This window comes from Silurus meridionalis, chromosome 1, assembly GCF_014805685.1.
Source record: "Silurus meridionalis isolate SWU-2019-XX chromosome 1, ASM1480568v1, whole genome shotgun sequence".
Lineage (NCBI taxonomy): Eukaryota > Metazoa > Chordata > Actinopteri > Siluriformes > Siluridae > Silurus > Silurus meridionalis.
Genome location: NC_060884.1, coordinates 16643154 through 16661473, shown reverse-complemented (window position 1 = coordinate 16661473; position 18320 = coordinate 16643154). Strand labels below are relative to the sequence as shown.

The 18320-nt window shown below is 35.8% G+C and overlaps 1 pseudogene; it reads left to right on the top strand.

Annotated features, from left to right (window-relative positions):
* The first annotated feature begins 2658 nt into the window (after positions 1-2658).
* Positions 2659-15115, top strand: LOC124389649 (annotated as a pseudogene).
* The last annotated feature ends 3205 nt before the right edge of the window (positions 15116-18320 follow it).

Here is an 18320-nt window from a genome sequence, read left to right as displayed (position 1 = left end):
AGTCTAAGCAACTGTACATTCAAACATTAGCAACTCTGTTTTCTTACCACATTGGTGTGTTTCTATGTTTCTATTTTTAGTTTAGTGCAAGACAATTTTATTTTTCCATTTTTGCAGTTGCTATTTTCATCACCATAAATCAGCAAGTTGTGTTGGTTGATCAGTGAAAAATTATGTGTGACAGTCACCATCTGCCAAGAACTCATTTTGTTCAAAACATTTATTTTAGATTATTGTTTTTTTTGATAGCAAAGCTTAGAATATTTGTTATCCTAAAAATATATTTTTTAAATAATATAAATATAAAGAACTGTACTAGCTTTGCTACTTAATTACATTAAGTAAATAAATACTGAATAAATTAACAATTAATAAATAATAATTTTATTGTATTATTATTGTAGTGTTATAATTATGCATAATTAAATAACTTTTTAGCAATAAATACTAAATGATGATAGATAATAAATAATAAATACCAAATGATTTTCTTCACACATGGTCTTTCATAACACTTTCACTTTATGATAAAAGTGAGTGACAGAGATTATGGCAGAGATTATGTTTAGCAACTATATTTTGAATAAACTAAAACAACTTTTCTTTACACAAAGCTTATAATTTTATTCATTTAGATTGAATATCCATCTAACAGGGAAATAGTTACTTCAATAAAAGCTGGGGTCAGAGATGTTACTGCTTCCCTGGAGTAAGAAGTGTTAAGGGCCTTGCTCAAGGGCCCAAGAGTGGCAGCTTGGTGATAACAGGGCTTGAAACCCCAACCTTTCCATCAGCAACCTAGAGCCTTAACCACTGAGCTACCACATCCCCCTAAACCAGGGGTGTTAAACTCAATTGCACGGGGGGCCAAAACTCAAAGCACACTTTAGGTCGCGGGCCGAACAGGAAAAACATTTATTGAACACACTAAAACTAAATGTTTTTTTTTTTTTGTTTTGTTTTTACATAAATATGAATTAAAACAGACAGTAATATTATTCCAGAATAAATAAACTTAAACTTTAAATAACATAAAATATTTTGCTCTCCATAAAAATATCTCCTGTCAAAATTATACAAGTTAGAAATATGAACATGCCGCAAAAAAACCCTGAAAAAATTAATAAAAATTGTGCTTCTAAGTAAACAATAAAATAACAAATCAAAACAATCAGATTTCTTTGCTCTTATGCCATTTAAAAAAAAAATTATTAAACTTTAAATAACTTGAAATATTTTGCTCTCCATAAAAATATCTCCTGTCTAAATTATACAAATTCAAAATATGAACATGCTGCAAAGAAACCCATGGAAAATAATTACAATTTGTGTGAAAATTTTGCTCTGGTGAAAAACGTCTGCTGAAATGTCAGATTCTTCTTTAACTCTTCTACTTTCTGTATCTTCTGCTCTGCATTCAGGATTTTCAGCTTCTCCTGATGTTTTGTCTCGTAGTTCCTTCTTAGATTCAATTCCTTAATTACAGCCACATTCGCTCCACATATAAGACACACGTGTTTACCAGCAGTAAAGTCAGTGTCAGTAAACATATACTCAGCCTTCCATTGGCTTTGAAAGGCTCTGTTTTTAGAATCAACTTTTCTCTTTGCCATTGTGAGGGGCTAACTTTGCAATAACTTTACAATAGGGTTGTATACATCAACAAAATCGTTCGACAAGGCAGCTGAAGCGCTGCATTATGGGATCTGTAGTCTGTGTGTTATCAGCGCTTCATATCGTCGGGCCTTTAATATATATATAAAATGATCTCGTGGACCGGATATAATTGTACGTCGGGCTGGATGTGGCCTGAGGGCCTTGAGTTTGACACATATGCCCTAAACAAACAAACATACATACAAACATACATACATACATACATACATACATACATATTAAATAATCACAGATCCATGGGTATTCAATTCCACTGATAACATTGTTTTGCGTTTAATTTGTTTATGGGTAACAAACTATTAAAAATAGAGGTGATATTCTGTTTTAGTTTCAAGCCTATACTTTATAGTGTTTAAAAGAAATCATGCTGAGAGAAAAATGGGCATCTTGCATCTTTGTGAATTTGGGTGTCATCTAGTCTTCATTTTTTATTGATCTGCGTATTTTCTCTGAAATGTCTTTCATTCTGTATATTCAGGTGATTCATGCCTAATTTTAGAGAGATGTCATTCAAATAAAGTATGTACCTGTAGCCAAGTCCCATGATTTATTATCAATTAAATATATACAGTAGTGACAGAGAAAACATAAAAAGATGTATCTGCTGTAAGTTCAGCCTGTCAGCCAATTATTTCTATAACAAAAAATCCCCACTGAACTGATAAACTAATTATATAGTATCACACTCATAGTCCATAAAGAAAAATAGAAGAGTAAAACTTACCTTATAATAACAAGTTATTATAATATTATCTCATACTTTATTTTTTACATTTGCACTCCTCTGCACCACTTTAAGATGAACTTATAATCATTAGTAACCTATAAATTGTACAGTATGTATGATTTTTCTGTAACTGTCATAGCTATTTAATTTTAAATGTTTAATCATGCCTAACATATTTTATAATGAACGCAATTTGATTTATAATGCACCTAAACTACGATCTGTATAGTTGGGATCAAGTACTGCATGATAGGATGAAGTTTCCAAAGTCAAAGGATGAGGAGCCCACAGCTTCCGGGCAATGTATGTACCTTTCACTTTTACAAAAGCCATAGACATTAAATATCCTGATAATGTTACACAAATTACACCACTTGGAGTTACATAATGTAATTTTCTTTTTTCACAGTAGCCATCAGGAAGCGATCCAAAGTTCCTGGTGTGATGATCACACAGTTTGTTGAGGAAGTTCCTCAAGGTAAATGCCACCCAGACTTTTCACGCAAACCCATCGCCCTGACTATTCAAGAAGGTAAAACTTTGCCTAAGTGAGCTTTTTCATATAGTATGATAAATAGATCAATAATCTTGTGACTGAGTTTGGCGAAACATTACTGACCATGTTAACCCTGCTTTTTAAAGGCAAGCTTGCCATTTTTAAAGCAATCATCACAGGGGATCCAACACCAACAGTAAGATGGACTCGAAATAATGGTGACATTTCTGACACAGAAAAATACTTGATTGTGTATGAGCCAGTCACAGGAGAACACCAGTTACAGGTACAATATTTGTGTAGTTAGCGTTACTGTTAGCGTTACTGTGAAATGTTTATGTTTTTCAGGGATTTTGTTAATGAAATTTGTATTTTGCAGATGCCTAATGTAGCTGTCGACCAGGCAGACACTTATAAGTGTTTGGCAGAAAACGAGTTTGGTCGTGCTATTGTTACTGCAACACTGAATGTCATTGAGAGTGAGTAAAGTTCAACAACTTAAGTCACCTGTGTAAAATATAAGCTCTTCAATATTATCAGAAAACAATGACATACCTAATGAAAACTGGCAAAATCTGTTTTACAGTTGGATTTAAGAAGAGCAAGGAATTGCAAGAATCACGAACAGGTCCGTCTGCCTAATGTCATATGAATGAATGAATGAATACATGTATACATCATACCTCACATGCAATGTTTTTTCTAGCTCAACGTGAACTACCCACAGATTTCAAAAAGGCCTTAAAACTCGGTACGATATCTTTAGTATGACTTGGGCACATTTTCATCACTCAAGGATTCTGAATCCTCTATAACAATATCCTGTTAAGAATACAGATACTGGTTATATTTGTGTCACCCTTTGTGCATATAGAACTAATCGTCCAAAAGAGGAGCAAAAAGATGGAGAGGTTGATGAAAGGTTCTGGGAGCTACTGCTGAGTGCTGATAAGAAAGACTATGAACGTATCTGTGCTGAGTATGGTGTGACTGACTTCCGGTGGATGTTGAAGAAATTAAATGAAAAGAAAAGAGAAATAGAAGAACAGCAGGCGCAGGTGAAAATGTCAAGCATCTCATTGAGTTCCGTTTATATTTGCCTTGACAATAAAAGAACACCATTTTAATAAAAGCTTTCTCCTAATTTCTATGACACATTTGTATTCCTTGTTATTTTGGGAAAATCTGAATTTGCCTTTCCTCCAACAGTACATTGAATATCTGAGCAACTTGAGACATATTCAGATCAAAACTCCTGGGTGTGCACAATTTGAATTTGAAATGGACCTCCGGGATCCGAATGCTAAAATCTTCCTCTATAAAGTAAGACACCAATCAAATTTTTGTTGACATTTTAATCTCAAACCTACAATAGATGAAGCAGAATCAGGCTTATGCATATGGTAAATATTCTGCATTGTTTGTGATACAGGATGGTGAACTGGTTGAATTTAACTCTGAAACAAATAAAAAGCACAGCCTGCGCCAAGTTGGCAGACGGTTCATCTTCACTGTCAATGGTCTGTCTCCAGATGATGTTGGCCTGTACCAAGTAGATGTTGAAGGAGTCAATATATTTTCTACAGATTTAAAAAGTAAGGTTTATAAACACTAACGCATGTTCTGAAATGTTCATAGATCTAACTGGCTCTATGTGTTTACAGTTCCAAATGTGGATTTTTTGGTAAAGATTTCAGAAGTAAAAGCAATCGAAAGAGAGGATGCAGTTTTTGAATGTGTTCTGTCTGCACCACTTCCAAAGATCACATGGTTGGGAAAGAGTGTTGCATTGGCTCAAAGTGAGAAATATGCCATTACTGTGTCCGAGGATATGTTGATCCATAGGTTGGTGGTAAAAGACTGTATGCTGGTGGATAAAGGCATATATGCTGCTGTGGTTGGAATCAAATCTTGCAATGCCTGGTTGTTGGTAGAAGGTAGGTAAATATTTGATAATTTACTAGTTAGTTATCAACTTTTTAAACTCTTTATGCATAAATTAGGAATTCTACAGATTCTAGCATAATATTCATGAAAGTTTATAAATTGATATAAATTATATCCATAAATAAAATAATCCATGATATTATGTTTAAAGGGGAAATAATATTTTATATCTTTTTTTTTATATTTATTGTAAGCAACGCATTTGTGTAAAATAAGTCATTAGATACTGTAAGTATACATCTGTAAATGTCCTGGTGTAAAACAAATCTAAACAAACAACAAAAAAAAGCAATGAAGCTATCAATAATTTGTGTTACATATTTACAGTGGATTGTTAAATGATTTTCTTTGAATGATTCACTTTTTTGAATTAACGATTAAATAAATGGCTTCAATTAATTGACACATCAACTACAATCTAATTATCTGATGTTGCCATGGAGTTTTTTCAATCCCAGTCTAGCATATTGACATCCATATCTGTCTCTCTTCTGGAACAGCTGACAATGATTTAGACAAGCGTGAAAAAAAGGCAGCACGCAAAACAACCCAGGCCGGAGGCAGCGAAACTGACTTGGCCAAGATTGCAACTGAGCAGCAAGCCAAGTTGCAGAAGGGAAGGGAGGAGAGAAAAGCAATGCTCAAACAACATCAGGCCAAGCAGGCTGCGCAGGCCCCAGACAATGTGGCTGAGCTTCATGTTGAGTTATCATTTGAGCCTCTTAACCCTCCAGCACAGCCTGCAGCTGAGCTAATCCTACAGACATCCCAGAATCCTGAAGACAAAAGTAAAACTGAGCCTAAAGCTAAACCCAAGTCTGTCTCTGAAGGTATGATAGAAAAGCCAAAGGAGGAAGAGCCAAAGAATGAGAAGTTAAAGGAGGAAAAGCAAAAGGAGAAAAAGCCAAATGAAGAAGAGCCCAAAAAGGAGAAGCCAAGGGAGGAAGAGCCAAGGAAGGTAAAGTCAAAGGAGGAAGAGCCAAACAAGGTAAAGCCAAAGGAGGAAGAGCCAAACAAGTTAAAGTCAAAGGAGGAAGAGCCAAACAAGCAACAGACAGAGGTTAGAGAGCCACATGGCAAAGTGACAAAGGTGACAGAAGAGAGTGTAACCAGAACAGTACCTCAAAACACAGATAATAAGAATGATGGATCTGGACAATTAGAGCAATGTGAAGAGCATTCAGAGTCAATCAGTGAGGAGCAAGGAGAGGAGAAGAATAAGAAAGCCAGGACAGGACCATCTGCCCCTGATACTATAAAGAGTATGTCATCTGCAATGCATTAGCATGTAAAAAGCAAATATTTTTAAGAACAATTTATACCATTTGTTATTCAATAATATACTGTCACAGCTACCAGTTGCATATTCTAGTAATTGTAAAACCACCACTCCTGGGCACCTAAACAAGGCCCTTAACCCCATAGCTGCTCATTTGTATATATAAGTGTAATTCACTCTGTATTAGAGTGACTACCAAATGTCATAAATGTTATGTAAACGAAATAATATGAGTTGTTAAATGTGTAAATGCTTTGATATACTTTCTGTAACTACTGTACAATGTGCTTTCTGATTGTAGCTGTCAAAAATGATGTGACAGACAAGTCTTTTGAGCAATCAGTTTCAAATCCAGACCAAGGAGTTTATTTCACTAGTGGGTTACAAGATGTCAAAGCCATTGTGGGCAATTCAGCTGAGTTGGTGTGCAAGATAAGCAATACAAATTATGATGGTGTCTGGTATAAGGATGGAAAAGAGGTAAGTATTCTCACATACTTAGGTCATGTAGTGTCAGAGCAAGAAATGCAGTAACTAATTGTAAAGAATAGTTTTGGTCCTAAAGCCATTATGGTGTCTGTACAGATACAATCTACAGATAACCTGATGATTATTAAAGATGGAGCCGTGCACAAGTTGGTAATTTGTAGTTGTACAGAGGATGACAGTGGAAAGTATCGCTTTGAAGCAGATGGGCGCAAAACTGAGGCTCTACTTATTGTGGAAGGTAATTTATTAAGTGATTTAATGTCATTTTTTTATTCATTAAGGTGAATATTCTGAATGTTTTAGAATGTTATTAAAAATACAGTTCTTTACTGAATTAGAAAATTAAATATATGTCCTATGTGTAATCCAGACCCACCAAGGATGAATCAAGATGATCTAAATAAGTTCTCAGAGCCTGTCATCATCAAGGTTGGCCAGAATGCTGCCTTCAAACTGAGCTTTGTGGGTCGAGAGCCAATCAAAGTACAGTGGTACCATGAAAGTGAGGAGCTGCTAGATGACATTAATGTCAAGATTGAGAAATCCTTCTGCCACAGCCGTCTAGTCCTTACCAAGTGCCAGCGCAAAGACACAGGAGAGATCAAACTCAAGCTAAAGAATGAGTTTGGGACTACTGAGGCTTTCTCTAAGCTTATAGTCTTAGGTCAGTAATGTTTACACTCTGTGTGTGTGTTTTTCCTTTGCTGTTTATGTATTCTTCATAAATCACCGATATTATTTCTGTATTCAAATATAGATAAACCTACCAATCCACTAGGCCCAATAGAGGTAATTGAAGCCTCATCATCATATGTGGAGTTCAAGTGGAGGCCACCAAAAGATGATGGAGGTTCTCCTGTGATTCACTACAATATCGAACGGCAACAGATAGGCAGAAACAGTTGGAAGAAGCTTGGAAATACTGCCCCTGAGGCCCACTATAAAGACACTGATGTTGACCATGGCAGGAAATACTGCTACCGTATAAGGGCCATAACTGCAGAAGGCACCAGTGATGTGTTTGAGACGGATGACATACAGGCTGGCACTAAAGGTGAAGCTGCTACATGTCTTAATTTTGTGAAAATCTCTTCCCCTGCTTTAAATAATGGTCGTTTTATTTTAAAGCTTTAAAGGCTTAATTATTTAAACCAAGTGTCTGCAAGAAAAGCACAGCAGAATAACCCAATTTTACAAAAGATTATGGGGCATAATAACAAATGACAAACATTATGACTTCTAAAACCCAACATTAGCCCAGAATGGTGGCTTTATAAAACAACAATTATATAGAAATCTTAAATTGGTTTTATACCTACCTAAGCGTAAACAGTCTGCAATTATAAATATTTTTTGGGTTAAATGAGATGATTTTCATTAGGTGCCTCTTCTAAAACAAGCAATTATGAATATGCAGAATGGATTCCAAACAAAATAAAAAAATACACAATTTGCTAGGCACATGACATTTTAAAGTATATGTTCCAAGCGCTATCTTTTTTTTTTTTTAATAATGCAAAGCAGCAGTTTTGTGGGATATTACATTATTTTGTGAAGCATTTTATTTCAGCAGTTGTTTTGATGAAATGTGCTGCAGGCAGCAAGATTTGTAAACATTTTTTTCCCAAAACAGTTCCATTTCCATTGTATTGCTTGCAATATTCATTACATTAATGGAAACTTTGTTACATGATCTCTTTGAATTTTCTTAGAGCCAGTCTTTTTCCTTTTTGCTTCATCTCTTTCTCCTTACATCTTCAGTGTATACTGTGATTTTGTGTATGGTGTCCTTGCTTGTTTTCATGTGAATCAGACTTCATTCAGCGTACAGGTGCGGATGCATTAATTTTTGAGGAAACTCTCCCAGTTTACCATCTGTTATGATCGTAGCCTGCAATACTTGAAAAGGTTTCTGTTTCAGTGCTCACTATACATAAAGCATATGGTGGAAAATGTCTATTCCTGAGCATTGGCTTGTTGTTCACAGGGAATGTTGAATGATGTTGAATGAGTTGTACCTATAACTCAGAAAAGGTACATTAAGATTCAGCCTGTAGAAAGGTTTATGGCCCTTTTACTCATCAGTTTGATTCATTAACAAGACCAGTGATTGAAAGTAGCTGACCGTCAATGGGCTGTCTACGTCAGACTCCACTCACTGTGTTGAGCAGTGTTAGATAATTGATTTCAGACTGTGCAAGACAGTGGCAAGGCAGGTGATTGATCCTTTGGTGGTTCTATTTCTCTACCTCTTACCTCATCTTCAGCCCAGGATTTTATTTCTTTCGTAGTCTCATTACTCCCACTCCCAATCTCTGTCTTAACTCCAGACTTTTCCACATACTCCCTGCATTTAGTCACTCCTTTAGTCCTTCCTTTATTAGTCACTTCACTTAAAACATTTATCCTGCTTCAACTGCTGTTCATGGCCTTGTCCCTGTGTTAATCCCAAGCCATGTTCTAGCCACTCTGCAACCCCTACAAACTGCATCTGTTTTTTTCCTGACACTGGCTCTGCTCTTTGACCTGACCCTAACACTATACTTACTGTTGTGTCAATTCATTATTCTGACCATTACCTGGGTTTCTGCTGCCATGTTGATCCTGATCCCAGGTTTGTCTTTAATCAAGCCCAAATAAGATTTCTTCTGCCTCTGTAAATGTAGTCCTTTAAACCCTCAATATGATAGTGACACCTGCTGTCCTAAAGTTGTTCAATATCCTTGTAGTGTGACCCTGTGGTTTTGACTTTTGTGTTTTGTGGAATCCATGGATTCATGGAAAAGCTTTTAATCTCTATTTGAAATTCCCTACTTTGGTTTTCCCCTAACCACTAAACCTAATTTGTTGTTTGGGCGTTTTCTCTTTTTTTTTAATCCCTCTTGTTCACATAAATGTGATAATTGAGATTCTCTCTTTTTGAAATATTAATATAAATCTGTAAATCTGTTGTACAGCATATCCTGGTCCACCTTCCACACCAAAACTTGTCAGTGCCTTTAAAGATTGCATCAATTTATCATGGTCCCCACCAACTAAAACTGGAGGAACAAATATTGTGGGCTACATTTTGGAGAAACGCAAAAATGGCAGCAACCTCTGGAGTCAAGTAAACCCTATAGAGGAGCCAATCAAAGGTTAAACATGTCTAATTATTTTATTAATATTTATAATTTATATGCAAATATTGTCTATACTCAATTTTATTAAAGGACTGTTTTACATAGATAATGTATGACATTTCTTAAGATATAATGCAACAAAAACAAATTTTATAGGTAAGATTTATTATGGACATTATGATTTATCATTATGACATCATCTTTGGCCCCAAACATTTCCCTTACCTTCAGACAAACAGTATGGAGTGAAGGATATTGTTGAAGGAATCGAGTATGAATTCCGTGTCACAGCCATCAACTTTTCTGGTGCTGGAGAACCAAGCTCACCTTGTGACTTTGTGAAAGCCAGAGATCCTAAAAGTGAGTTATCTAAAATGGACTACACATTGACACCCAAACTGCTTTCTCTGGCTAAATGTTTAATATTTAATATTGAATTGTTTTTGCAGAGCCCCCTGGTAAAGTAATTGATCTGAAGGTGTCAGATTCCACATATTCTTCTTTGTCCTTGAGTTGGACTAAACCAAAAGAGCAAAAAGGGGTGCAAGATGAAGCGAAAGGATATTTTGTAGAATTAAGACCAGCGAAGAACACAGAATGGACTCGCTGCAACACCCATGCAATCATTACAACTTCCTACACAATTCTTGGTCTAAAGTCCATGGCCATGTACTGGGTTAGAGTGGTTGCAACAAATGAAGGTGGAGATGGTGAACCTCAGGACCTCAATAACTACATTATTGCCATGCCCCCACCAGGTAAAAATTAAATACAGTATATTTTTTATATTTTCCCTCAAAAAAGTTAAACTAGTTTTAAATATGTGTGTAATATATATATATATATATATATATATATATATATATATATATATATATATATATAAAATCAAAAATATATATTTTGAAATGTCTTTTACAGTCAAACCACATTTTACTGATCGAAAAATGAAGAGCTTTTTGGTGGTAAGAGCCGGACATTCTGCTCGGGTCAATATTAATTTTGAGGTACAAGAAAATATATGAAAAGTATAATAATGAAACAATAAATATGTCATTCCAAGTATAATGTGAAATTGTTGGGGGAAAATGTATTTGGCAGGCTTCTCCAATGCCCACAATAAACTGGCTTAAAGATGGAATGCCTCTATGTAAACATGTAACAGTAAGCAACACAGAAGGAAGATCTCAGCTCCTGATTTCATCTGCAGAGCGCTCTGATACAGGAGTGTACACTATTATAGTCAAGAACATGGTGGGCCAAGAGATCTTCAGTACTGAGATTAGAGTCACAGGTAAGATATTATAATGAATAGTGTATGCAATAAGTGAACCAGTTAAGAGCAGATAAAATGCTTCTGTTAAGAGCAGACTGAAAGATTTTTAAGTATTTGTATCTAACATAGTCAGTAATAGTAAAAGGTAAATGTCAAGTCCAGGAGAGCAATTTGACTTGTCTAATGGGTAAGAGGATTTGTGATACTCTCTCCTCCTTCAATGAATCATGGGCATCTGTTAGCTTATTTTTGAGCTTTTTTTTTTTCTCACTAGATTTCTACACAACAGAGACAAACTAGGCAGGGTATAGGCTGGCATGTGTCTTGGAGACAGCAGGTGCTAGTCTTCATTCTCCCCAGGTGGGAGCTGTTGTGTAATAAGGAAGAGCTAGCTGTTGGGTGGGCACTGTCAAATTACCAAAGTAAGAGGAAATGTGGTGGGAAAATGGTTTGTGTAGTATGACTTAAGTTCTATGACTTGTGGTAGTAAATTAAGGTGAGAGGACTTGTTGGGATGGTCAATCATCCATGGGGGCCTTAACACTTATTTAAAGAAGCAGATGGGACAGAGCCCTGCCATAAATGCAAGCTGTTCACCAAATGGTAATCTTTATAAAGTCCTGATTCTCAACTTAAATAAAAAAAAACACTGCTAATTATCACTTTTGAGTGACCCACTTAAAAATTGGCAGCTTTGACAGACACAAAACAATGTTTAATTGATTTTCTCATATTCTAATTGCCTTCACACTGTCCTTCTAAGATCCACACAGAAAATACTGCACTCTGTGTGAAAAACGGGAACTACATGTAGCAATATAGATCCCTTTGGGGCATGACTCATTTGGCTCCATGTTTGGTAAAAGAGCAGCTGATTGAACAATTAATAACAGGGTTGCCAATCTTTTGTTCTCTAAAAACGGAGGCTATGCATTCTCTTTAAGATCGTATATAAAAGATCTCTTAAAGATACTGTGACAATAAAAGTGCAGACAGTGTGTTCATGTTTCACAAAACAATTTCTACTGTAAACTATATTGAAAAGATTAGGTGAGGGAAAGAGGGTTAATAGAGTGGATAATGTGTGCACATCAGAAATATGTGTGTAACCTTGTTTCCCATAATAAAAATAGTCTTGTTTCCCAATGCCCAGATGAAATTGGTTAATTTCAGTTTTTTGTGTGTGCTTTTGAGATATTGTTGGACAGAAAATATTGGTATTATATAATTTTGCTGACAAGCCTGAGTAATGATAATTGCCTTTTGTTAAGTTGTGCAACTTGATAGGGAATATACAATATGTATGTATGTGTGTATGTATATATACAAAAATGTATGCCTAACCCACTTAACATGAAGCCAATTAAAGACCTGCTTCTAAACTGTGCACTAATTATAATAAATTTATAGTAACATAGGTCATTTTTAGTAGCCACTCAGCATAATTTATCAGTCTTTATTAATGTTGTCTTGTCCCATCAAAGTCTTTGGTCTAAAGCACCTGCTAAATTCTACCTTTAATTAGAATCAAAATATCTTCCAATAATTTAATATAATCTGTTGATTAGATTCGGTTTGCTGCAACATTACCTTTAAAATTACTTGTTAGATTCAGGATCCCATTTTTCAGGTCAAAATATTTTTTGTACATATGCCCAGATTCTGAAGGATTTTAAGAGAGGCAGAGGCACATCATGTTGTTAAAGCTCACATTACACAAATAACAAGTATGACAGAATTGAAATGAATAAAAACAGAATGGCTTGGAACAGATCGGGCCTGATCAGAGAATAGTACAAAAGCCTATGTGTCTGTCACACAGATGACCCAAAATCTCCTGGGCCAGTGGAGCTGGAGGAAAATGTCCCTGGCACATTAACTGTCTGTTGGAACCCATCTCCTGATGAGAAACGAGATGACCGTCTGCACTACATGGTGGCCAAACGTGACTCAGTCAAGCAGACCTGGCACACGGTGGCTGACAGAGTGTTCAATAACAGCTTCACAGCTGTCAACATCATGCCAGGGAGAGAATATAACTTCCGTGTGTATGCTAAAAATGACATCGGGCTCTCAGAGACTTCTGAGTCTCCAACATGGGGGCGCATGATGAAGAAAGGTAATTTGTTTCTTGTTACTACTAATCACATTAATAATCACAGTGTAATAAATTTATAATTATGTCATATATATATATTTAATCACTACACTTACATATAATACATATAATTCCTACACTTGCACATGCTAACGCTCATCAATTTCACATGTAGGTTAAAACTCAGTCTTTAATTAAAACAGAAACAGCTGTGTAGGAGGGTTAAACCTGGGTAATGAACATCCAAACTCTGTTACTCAGCAAAGGTTGTGGAAGACAGACTTATGTCACAGGTCATACACCATGGCAAGACTGAGCACAGCAACAAGACACCAGGTAGTTATACTGCATCAGCTCACAGGCAAGATTTCAAAGCAGACTGGGATTTCAAGCTATTTAGAAGAAGAACAAAGAAAGAGGCAATCTTGCGGACTGTAGACACTGTGGTCGTCCAAGGAAACTTAAAAGAGCAGATAAAAGGCACATCATGCCTACTTTCCTTTGGCATTAGAACATGTCTAGCACTGCCAACAGTAAAGAACTGCCAGAAACCAGTGGGACCCAGGTACACCCATCTGCAGTCTGGAGAAGTCTGGCCAGAAGTGGTTTTCATGGAAGAATTGCAGACAAAAAGCCATACCTTCAACAAGGAAACATGACTAAGTGACTCAACTATGCATGGACAAAATAGAACTGGGTTGCAGGAAAATGCCAGAAAATACTCTGGACTGATAAGACAAATTTGAAATATTTAGCTGTAGCAAGAGGCAAGGCAAGTTGTTTCTTAAGGAATTTCTGAAAGATTGTCTGAAGGCAACAGTGAAGCATTATGGAGGTTTCTTGCAAGTTTGGGGCTACATTAATGTAAATAGAACTGGAGATTTGGTCAGAATTAATGGTGTCCTCAATTCTGTGAAATATAGGCAGATATTTATCCATTATTCAGTACCATCAGGGAGGTCAAATCTATTCTCCAGAAGAACATACAGCCAAATCATTAGGAACTATCTTCATCGTAGAGAAGAACAAGACGTCCTGGAAGAGATGTTTTTGCCTCCACAGAACCCTGATCTCAACATCATCGAATCTGTCTAGAATTACATGAGGGGACAGAAGGATTTGAGGCAGCCGACATTAACAGTAGATCTGTGGTTAGGTCTCCAAGATGTATAGAACAACCTACCTGCTGAGTTCCTTCAAAAAATGTGTGCAAGTGTACTTTTAAATAGCAAAGAGAATTGATGCTGTTATGCAGGCAAATAGCGGTCACATTAAATATTGATTTGATTCTGATTTTTTTTTCTTATCATTTACTTTTCATTTTGTTAATTGAAAAATAAACATTTAACACTTTTTTATAAACATTCTTACTTTACAGCTTTTTTTTCACACCTGCCTGAAACCTTTGCATAATACTATATGTTCATTTGCATTTTCTCTGCAGAAAAGTTCACCCTCACTATGCCTGAACCCAAGACCTTCAACTTTGAGGCTCCACCTACTTTCACTGTTCCAATGAAAACACATACCAGTCCAGAGAAGTATGAATGTTACATGAGCTGTGCTGTGAGAGGCAATCCTAAGCCCTATGTGACTTGGTACCACAACAACATCAGTCTTAACTCAAACGCCAACTACTACATTACCAACACGTGTGGTGTTTGTTCATTATTAATACTAAGAGTGGGGCCTAAAGACAATGGAGAGTACAAAGCTGTTGCAGAAAATTCTTTAGGCTTTGCTGAATGCACCACTCAACTCAAAATCAGAGGTATGTTATTTGAATATATATTGCAGAAAAAGTCTCGGTCCAAAAAAATATGTTTGCATCTGTCATTTTGTTACTTGAATATTAGGTGCTACAGTATTTGTTTGTCCACTACTTGAAAAGTGTTTCATATATATTTACAGAATTTCTTTGCTTTTTTATCCTAGAATGAAGTGATGCTGGCATGGAGATGTTCAGAGACTTAAGACTATTTTAAACTTAAATTTCTAGTACCCTACAAAATTTCACAAAAAAGACAATTTTGCCAATATTGTTTTATTTAATAGTTGCCAAATAAAAGATAAAACAAAAAATGTCCATGGTGATTTCATTTATGTTGTTTATAGAAACATACACAATCACATAATGAAAAAGTGAATACTGTACCATTTTATAGCCCAACTTTATTTTAGGAAAATATGTTTTAGTCTGCAGTGTATTTATTTAAGTGAATTAACATAAGTATAATAATAGTATAGTATAGTATAGTATAGTATAGTATAGTATAGTATATAATTAATAATAAGTTACATTATTTGAACAAATTGTCATCTCATAGATAATTCTTCAAAAGAAAAATATGATTAAACAAGATAAAAGTGAAATAAACATGTCCTTTTTACCCAAGATTGATATATAGTGTGTAATGATTAATGTTTGTCATTCTTGTATGATCCATATTGTTTGTCTCATCACAGGCTGGACATTGTGATTAAATTAATTTGATACATTAAATCAACCTAGGGTTTACAGATTTCCATTAATAACTTATGATATTCTTTAGGGGAAAATAAGAATATGTTGAGAATAGAACAGAAATGCATGAAAATGAAAATGTCAATGTTGCACAAAATGTTTCACTATTTTTAGTCAAGAACATAAAAGTAAAAAGTATGAAAGAATTGGAAATATTAGTATTATACTGTATATAACTAGCAAACTTTACACTAAACTTTAGGCTATTCAGTTTGTGGCTTTAATTCAGATGATTTTCCTACATTTACTTTGTGACTTGTATGTATTAGACTTATGTATTATTTTCTAAATAATTGACTTTAAAAAAATCATAAACTTCAAACTAATACTGATTATAGACAAATAAGCATAGGATTTTTTCTGACGTAATGTTAACATACAATGTTTAGTGATGCAATCTAACTAGGACCTGTTTTAAAAGGTTGAAGAAACATTTTTCAATGGACATTGTCCTCATGACATCATCTATGCATAGCGTTTACAATCTTCCATTAATAACTCCCAGTATTCTGCAAGGGAACATGAGAATATCCCGATCATAAAACAGAAATGCGATGAGGTGATGGGTGGTGTCAAGAATAGAGAGAGGAATTCTAAGAATAGAGGGTTGACTACTGGCTTTCCATAAATGGCACTCCTGGAATGTCATGAGAACTGATTGGCACTCATAGATCTATAAGCTCCTCCACAAGACGTGCCTCAGAGTGCAGTCTCCCTCAACCGGTTGACTCCTTCTGTCCCCTCTGGGGATGGAGGGGACCCGGGCCTGCTCAGGAAGCATTCACGGCTGCAGGGCATCTCCCCAGCTGAGAGGGTCAGAAGCCAGCCTCGAGAGGCTGGTTCCCCGAGCAGACTTCCGGGAAGATGGGAAAGCCAGGCTGTTAACTTTCCCACAAGATGTAACTCAGAGTGCAGCCTCCCTCCCGCAGGTTTCTGCCTCTATTTCCGCCCGAAAGATCGCTGCGGATGTAGGAGACCCGCCGACTCTCAGGAAGCCCCAACGGGTGCAGGGCATTGCTCCAGCCACTCTGGGAGGGTCAGAGACCAGCCTCGAGAGGCTGGTTCCCCTAAGAGATTTCCTGGCAGCTTGGGAAGACCTGCCAGACGTATCTCGGTGGGTCCTGCACACAGTAGAGAAGGGCTACTCAATTTAGTTCGGGTCCCCTTCTCCCCAGTTCAATGGATTGTGTCCTACCATGGTGGGACACAAGCAGGCTCTGGTCCTGGAACAGGAAGTGCGCACCCTCCTAAGGAAAGGGGCCATCGAGGTGGTTCCTCCCTTAGTCAGAGAGTCAGGCTACTACAGCCAGTGCTTCCTTGTTCCGAAGAAGGATGGCAGAATGCGGCACCATCTGACAAGTGTCAAATGTGATTTTGAATTTTTCTTAGCATATTTTCAATTTTCAATATTTTCATATTTTCATATTCACACATCCAGGGTTACCATAAAATGTTTACATAAATGTGTTCCTCGTTTTTGGCATGTATATCTGTGTTTAAAAAGATGCATCACAAAGCCTCAATAAAGCTTGGAGGAACTTGTTTTTCATTTTGGTTATACTTGCAGCCATAGCTTTTCCTCTTACAGCATAGTGGTATTATAAGTCGTGACATTTTAGATTTATTTGCTTAGCCAGATAATTATTTATACTGATGTAAAAAGTCTTTGAGCTTATTAACCTTTATTTTTAACATTTGGCCAGATTTATTGGCTGACTGGTGCATTCTTTGTGTATTACTTGTTAAAAGTTATTTGATTTCACAGTAGAAAAACTACTTCTTTGACAATGTTCTTTGACTTCTTTGACAATTTGGGAAGGTACATTACTATCAGCCCAGTAGCAAATGAGCATTATTGAATTATTGAATATTGAATATAATTTTTACACATTACACATAGAAATTGCTGAAGCAGGAGCTTCATGTATTTTTTTCCTCCATTTTTTCATCCGATTTGTTTAATTTTAAATAAAAACATTTCTTAGCTCGTTACTGCAGCTGCAATATTGGTCTTAATGCAATTAAACATTGTTAACAAATAAAAATTGGAAAAGAAAAAACTCAACCCTGAACATCATAAAACAGTCTACAGAAAAGTAACAACAACCCAAACAACACACAAACAAAACAAGAAAATAAAGAAAAAAGTAAGAAAATCAAGCTGTATAATTTATTTATGCTGCAATGCATGCTGTGAGTTTTGTACTACACTAGCACCCAGCATGCACTGTGGCACGAACATATATTTTTTTTTATTAATAGTCCACATTGTTGAGTTTCATGTGCTGATTCTTGATATCTTTGTGTGTCTAACGAGCTAAAGCTCTAAAGTTTTTGTACATAAAATGTTTTTAAAATCCTTCATAATAGTTTGTCATCTTATCTTGGAAAGTCATAATGCACAAATGTAAGAGAACAAAAATAATTCATTTAGTCAATTTAAATAACTACGGAAGACATGCAGATAATTGGTTTGAAAGAGGCTAAAAGAGATGTAGAGGACAGAGTAGCATGGAGACAGATGATCCCCTATAGCGACCCCTAATGGGAGCAGCCGAAATAATAATAATGAGAAGTCAATGTAAATCATTTATACTGAAAGATGTAATAAATATTAATCAAATTTACTTGGAATTTTAGTAAAAAGTAATTAAATTAACTAAAATATTTCTCAAATATTGATTA